Source organism: Canis lupus, chromosome 35 (genome assembly GCF_011100685.1).
Source record: "Canis lupus familiaris isolate Mischka breed German Shepherd chromosome 35, alternate assembly UU_Cfam_GSD_1.0, whole genome shotgun sequence".
Lineage (NCBI taxonomy): Eukaryota > Metazoa > Chordata > Mammalia > Carnivora > Canidae > Canis > Canis lupus.
Genome location: NC_049256.1, coordinates 5,991,730 through 5,998,740, shown reverse-complemented (window position 1 = coordinate 5,998,740; position 7,011 = coordinate 5,991,730). Strand labels below are relative to the sequence as shown.

Genomic DNA, 7,011 nt, shown 5'->3' with positions numbered 1-7,011 from the left:
GTGGGAAGGCAGAGGGGGTGGCAGGAGCAGTGGCAGTTGGCCTCCCCCTGTGAGCAGGTGATGGGGAGCCTGAGCCCAGAAGAAAGAAAGGAAGGAGGGTGGCAGAATGGCTTTGTGTGGCTAGCACTACCAGTTCCTGAGGGCTGGGCCATGACAACCTCTTTGCCTTTTCCAGGGAGTGTCCCTCGAGCCCTGCCTCCTCTTCTGCATGTGAAAGAATCCTTATCTGTTTCTTAGGAGTAGGTGGCTGACTCTTCCTCCCAAAGTCTGACAAAAGAAGAATGTGTCAGCCAAATTTGTGGTTTCCCTCCTGGGTGTGGCTGGGTGAGTTAACTGACCTCCTCTTTCCCTAGAGCCCAAGTACAAGTGCATGACGACATTCCTTGCTGGGATTTCTGTGGGAGGTGGCGGGGATCTGGGGGCCAAGGAAGTGGTGCACTGGGATGCCTCTGTGGCTGTCTTCCTGCTTGAGAGGGCCAGGCTGACCTTTCAGGGATCCCAAAGGTCCCTGAACTCAAAGGGGTTGAGTGGACCGGCCTGCGAGCGTTGGTCCGCTCATGCACATGTCCTGGTTGGTAGGGCACTGCCTGGAGAGCATCCTGACTCCACTGTTCGGTCGATTGATTGCACAGGAAGACACTTGGGCGGTGGCCAACCCCCACCACTGGTGGTATACGTCTGCTTATGTACTGACACGTGTGTCCTTCAGTCCTCTAACTGGGGTGGGTCATGTGTCACCCCAGCTACTGTGCTTCCTGTCCAGAGCTCCTTCATTACTCCTCCCACTTTGCGTGGACTCCTGTCCTTAGAAGGTGGGGTGGTTCATACCTGTGTCTCAGAACCAGCCCTGATGCACCTTGCAATCCTTTGGGTTGAGGAGGGACTATCAACAAGGCCTTGTCCTCCTCTGTGCTTCTCCCCCAGAAGCAGAATCTCTGCTTGGCGGGTTGAGGAGAGGGGAAGCAGCAACTACATTTTTTAAAAACCTCCCCAAGGCACAATTACATGGAGAATCACCACTCTAAATCCACATGCAAGTGTGCCAGACTTCTAGCCCACCAAAGAGAAATCTGTCAGTTGGCTCTCTCTCTCTCTGTCTCTCTCTTTCTCTCTATCCCCTCCAGTAGTAAAGGGGAGATAAATCAATAGGACACCTCTGCGGGTCCCACAGTTTGAGGGGAAGGATGAAGGCAGCATCCTCATTTAATTCCTAAAGGCGCTCTGTGGAGTAGATTTTGCTACTCCTATGTGACCCGGTGGAGACGCGATGCTTTGCAAGGTTACTGTGCCTGAGACCACACAGCTGGCAGGTAATACAGCCAAAATTCAAATTCAGATCATCTTGGTCTGTAGGTTCATGGTCTATTTACCTCTTTGTCTGAGGACTTTGGAGGAGGTGATTTTTGAGCTGGTTTCCAAGCTGGCGTAAATGTTCCCAGGCAGACACAGGAGAAAAGTGCATCCCAGGGGAGAACAAGAGCAGAGGCAGTAAGGCCCACCCTGTACTACCCCAAGTCCTGCCTGAGGGTCTGGAGCCATCAGGAAAGGGCCTGCAGACACTCTGAGGGGAACAGCCGTGTCCTGATGATCATGAGAGTTCTAGAAGACTTTAAAGCATGGGATGGTTAGAATTGAGTCTTAAAGATCCTCCCTGCTGCTCAGCCAGCCCCTGTGGGATCCTGGGGATCTTGAGGAGCAGAGCTGCCCAGGTAGGTGCAGCCAGGCTGAACCCACACAGATCCCCTGGACCTGCTGAGGAAGAGTGAACTGAGCCCAGTCAGCCTTCCCGGCTGAGTCAACAGGGCTCATCATTTTCTCTTTTCCTTGCGCTGAAGGTTTTACACATTGCTAGCCTTGGATACAGTCACACGGGGTTCGCTGCTGAAGTGAACATAACTGAGGTGTCTCAGGGCTTTGGAGCATCTCTGGGCCCCAGCAGCCCATTGGCAGGCCCAAGTGAACCTCATGGGCAGGCCCATGAGGCCCACCTTTTTCTGGACTGCACAAAGCTCAACTTTCTCCCTCTTGCTGGGATTACAGGGCTAACATTTCAGTTATCATCTGCCGAGGGCTTCCAGACTGTGGCTCCCAAACCCAGTCCCCACTAAGGTTGGCACAAACACAAAAAGGAAGTTCCACCGTAAGTCCAGGCAGGGGTGAGCCTGCTCAGCTGGACTTTGGGAATAAAACTTGCCCTGTGGACATTCCTGGAGGATCGAACAGGGGAAACGAGTATCTGAGTTGAAAGTCTGAAACACAGAATTGATGTTCAAGGAAATGTAGCTCTAATTCCCGGCCTTGGAGGCCCTCCCCATCCTTTTTCCCACTCTCCCTCCCCTACCCCTACTTTCAGTTATTGATTGGAGAGAACCTTGGGCGACTGGTTTTAATGAATGAGATGGGAATGATTGGAAATTAGCATACCAATGGCTTGCATGCAAATAGGTGCTTTTGAAGTGATTGCAAAATTTATTCTCTTAAACATTTTAAATCCTCCCTTACAATCTGGTTTTTGACAGTAAAACATGACTTAAGACAATAAATAAATGGCATTTTTTTAGCACCCCTTTTTGAATACAAGGAAAAATTTCAACCTAACCAGGGCTCAGTGACTCAACTAGAAACCGAGGGCACTCAGATTTAACTCAAAAATATTTAAAGAGTATTTTTATATCTAATCACATGAACACTACATATGGGAATTTGGAAAAATAAATAGAAAGGTGAAAATAAAATCACTGGTACTGTAAATCTTTTCCTCTCTTTAAATAGACACGTGGAATTTTTTAGTAAAAATATATGCATAGTGGACTTACCGTTCTGTAATTTTTTTAAACATTTAGCGATACGTTGAGAACATTTCTCATGCCACTACATATTCGTTGACAATACTGTTTTTATTAATTGTGTAGTGGCAGGGTAACACCTTCATCTGTTTTACCATTCTCCACTGTCGTACCTTTTATGGTGTTCCCAAGCGTTTGATACTGTACGCAAATGCTCACCCTTGTAGATACATCTTGTGAACATCTATGATTATTTCTTAAGATAAAATGCCTAGAAGTGGAATTGCCACATCAGAGGGCAAGGTCTTTTTTATGTATTTCCACACTGTCTTCCAGGAAGGTCATACCAACTGGTCATACCAACTGGTCATACCAACTGGTCATACCAAGGTCTTTCAGGAAGGTCATACCAACTGGTCATACCTCTGATGATGCTGTAGACCAGATTTTGAAAATATATGCTCCTCGTTGAAATTTAGGTCAAAAATGAGGTAGGCTCACTTATCTCTTCTCCCAGGCCACAGCGGCCTTCCCTTTTAAGTTCATAGGATTATTCCACCCCCCCCCCATATTTGTATTGTAGTAAAATACACATAACGTAAAATTTGCCATCTTAACCAATTTTAAGTATATGGCTCAGTAGTGCTGGGTAATAATTCATGTTGTGGTGCGACCATGGATCACCATCCTCCACCAGAATGTTTTTGCCCTTCCAAACTGAAACCTCATTTCCATTAAACACTAACTTGCCATTCTGACCCCCTTCCTCTAACCCCGGGCAACCGCCATTCTTTCTGTTCCTACGAATTTGACTATTCTAGGTATCTCATCAAATGGGGTCATACAATATTCATCTTTAGTAATGGCTTATTTCACTAAAGTCCTCAATGTTCATCCATCTCGTAAAGTGTGTCAGAAGTTCCTTCCTTTTTGTGACAATACTATTCCATTGTATGGGTACAGCACATTTTGTTGATCATTCATTCATCAGTGGACACATGGGTTGCTTCTGTCTTTTGTCCATCGTGAAGAATGCTGCTATAAGCATAAGTGGCTTTGAGTTCTTGCTTTCAATTCTTTTGGGTTTATACCCACAAGTAGAATTGTTGGATCATATAATTCTGTTCATAACTGTGTGAAGACAGTTTTCCATTAGTGGCTGCACCATCTTATCCTTACCCACAGGGCACAAGGGTTCCAGTTTCTCCACATCCTTGCCAACACTTATTATTTTTTTCATAGTAGCTGTCCTAATGGGTATGATGTGTTACCTCATTGTGGTTTTACTTTGCATTTCCCTAAGGATGAACAATGTTGAGCATCTTTTCTTGTGCTTGTTGCTCGTTTATGTATCTTCTTCGGAGAAACGGCCATTCAAGTCCTTTGCCCATTTTTAAGTAGGGTTGTTTATTTTGGATTATTGAGTCAGAAGGTATTTTTAGAAGCTTCTGCAACTCCCATTCTCTGTTTCCCACCCCCATATCCTCCTCAGAGTCTGACAAGCTACCCATCCTGCTCTCAAGGAGCATCTGCCCACTGCCCCTATGGCAAATGTGAGCAGACAAATAGGAATATGAGTCATCATGAGTCGCTTTTATCATTTACATTTTGGGTCTCGTGTAAGTATAGGTGTGCCCCATCACACATACTAAGATGGGGACTTCCAGAACAGATAAACTAGGGGGTGAATCCCTGGATTACAGGGAGATTCTGGCCCTCCTATATAATTACTTTCAGAAAGATCAAGCACTTAAAAATCAGTCATTTTCTGTGGTAGTTTTTGTCTTAACTTTAATCGTCTTTATAATACTAGAGTAAGTTACCCAGGTGTGCCTATTATAGCCTTTTAATCTTGAAGGGCTCACCAGATAGTTCCATCACTCAAAGCCAGACATTCCATAGGTGCTCTATTAAAATGCTTTTAAAAGGAATATGACTGGGACTTAAAGTTTTTCCAAGTTAAAATGACTGTGTTCCTCTTGAAGGCACAGAATACCCACATTCTAGTGTTTAAACATAAAGCTTTTTTTCCAGGTAAAAGTCATGCTTGAAAGCTGTAAATACTGTGAGTAAAGGCTCATTTGCTAAAAATGGCCTAAGGGACCTCGTGTCCTAGCCCTGGGTTTCCCTTCCCCCACCGTCCAACTCCATACAGCATAGAGCAGCAGCTCGGAAGGTTCTGAAGCACAGCTTGAGGACCATGGGGTGAGCAGGGGGACGGGTGGGATTCGATGCAATCTTAGACCAGGAAGGACTTATTACTGACCTTAGGCTGGTTTTGGGAAGAGAATTTTAGGCCAGGAGAGGAACTGTGGGCCATTACAGTGATCGTGAAAAAATGGGGTCCAGAGATAGGCAAGGATTTAGAAAGCAAAACAGTGAGCAGTGAGAAAGACATAAATCTGGGGCAAAGGATCTGCCATGGTGCCCAGGGAGTTCTGAGTGGGCAGGCTCCAGACGGGGGCCACTCGTCAGGGAGTGTTAAGTTTTTGCAGGATGACTTAAGCACAGCTGTGGTGGGGAGCCTGTGTGTGTTCTGGGATATGGGCTAGAGGGAGTGGAGAGCAAGTGGCATGTGCTGATTCTTCTGCAAGTCCGTGTGGACACAGGACTATCACGTACAATTGGGCAGATCGGGTACTGCACAGCATCACCTGGCTGAGGATATGAGTAGGACAAAACCCAGGCCACACTTCAATTACCCAGCTGTCACCTTGGTGCGGGGCTGCATCGCCCAGGAGGAAGGGGCATCCTTTCTAACTCACACAAAGGCACTTCATGAGTTAGCAGTGGCCCTGAGTGAGTGCAGTTATTTTGTAGCTATAATTCTAGGGTCCTGGTCCTCTGTTGGGAGAATCTCAACCATCTCACATGAATGTCAATGTAAATGGCTCTTCACCAGAAATGGTATATAACTGCGCCATTCATTCATTCCAACAAACATTTATTGATGTCTTGCCAAGTGCCAAGGGCTGTTCTAGATGTTTGGGACACATCAGTTAACAAAGTAGAGTAAGAGTTCTGCCCTTGTGGAGATTGCATTCTCACGAGGGGAGTTAAAATAATAAACAAGAATAGTGAATTAAAATACATACAGTGAGTCAATTATCTAGCATGTTGGAAGATGGTCAGCATTAGGGGACAAAGAAAGAGGAGGGCAGCCTACGTAGATCTGGAGTTCTGGGGTGGAGGAAGCAGGTTACAGTATTAAATAGAGATGTCAAGGTAAGGCCTCATTGAAGAGATGGAATTTGAAGACCAAGGAGGCCAGAGCAAGTGGTATATTCTGAGTCATGGGGGTTTGGGGGAAAGGAGAGAAGATACAGGGCCATCTGAGGACTTTGGCTTTTCCCTGAGTAAAATGAGAAACCACTGGAGGATTCTAAGAGAATAGTGAGACCATCGGATCTAGGTGTTAGCTGTGCTGAAAGTAGCTGATAGAGGGTAAGGGTAGAAGCAGAAGACTTGTCAAGAGGTGATGGTGGAAATTCACATGGAAGATAATGGGCACTTGGACCAGGGAGGTGGTAGTGGAGGAGGCAAGAAATGGCAAAATGTAGAAGGTATGTCCCAAATAGAGCAGTGTGTTTTCGTGGCAACTGCCCATCCGCTTTCTTTCTCTCTCTGTGGTCATTGCTTTGGATTTTAGTTGTCCTAGTGGATTTGTAGGAGTATTTCATTGTAATTTTAAATTACAGCAGGACTATGACTAATGGCATTGAGGATTATTTCAAATGCTTATCAGAATTCCTATATTTTTCATTTTAAAATTATATCAACATTTGCTTTTAAAAGCTTTTTTCTGAAATAATTTTGGATTTATAAAGAATCACAAAATGGTACAGAGAATTCTCATATTGCCTATATGCAGCTTTTCCAAGTGTTAGCATCTTATACACAATAGCATAGTTGTCAAAAGTATGATATTAACACTGATACAATACTACTAACTGAATTACAGACTTTGTTTTTCACCACTTTCCCTGCTAAAGTCCTTTTTCTGTTCCTGGGTCCCACCCTACAGTGAACGGTCACGTCCCCTTAGTCTCTTCCTTTCTCTAAATATTTCTTAGTCTTCCCTTCTCTTTCATGACCTTGACATTTCTGAAGAGCACTGGTCAGTTGCTTTGTAGAATTTCCCTTAATCTGAATTTTCCAGTATTTCACAGAAGCAATGTGTTCTTCTTACTGTATCACATTAGGGATTACATATCAATATGTCTTA

General features: G+C 45.0%; 1 long non-coding RNA gene across 1 annotated transcript in view; it reads right to left on the bottom strand.

Moving 5' to 3' along the window:
• Nucleotides 1–7,011, bottom strand: part of LOC111094044 — a 29,245-nt gene that overhangs the window by 2,130 nt on the left and 20,104 nt on the right. Inside the window, exon 2 of the long non-coding RNA XR_005384245.1 lies at nucleotides 1,371–1,607. This is a non-coding gene — a long non-coding RNA (uncharacterized LOC111094044). The remainder of the gene's footprint in view (nucleotides 1–1,370; nucleotides 1,608–7,011) is intronic.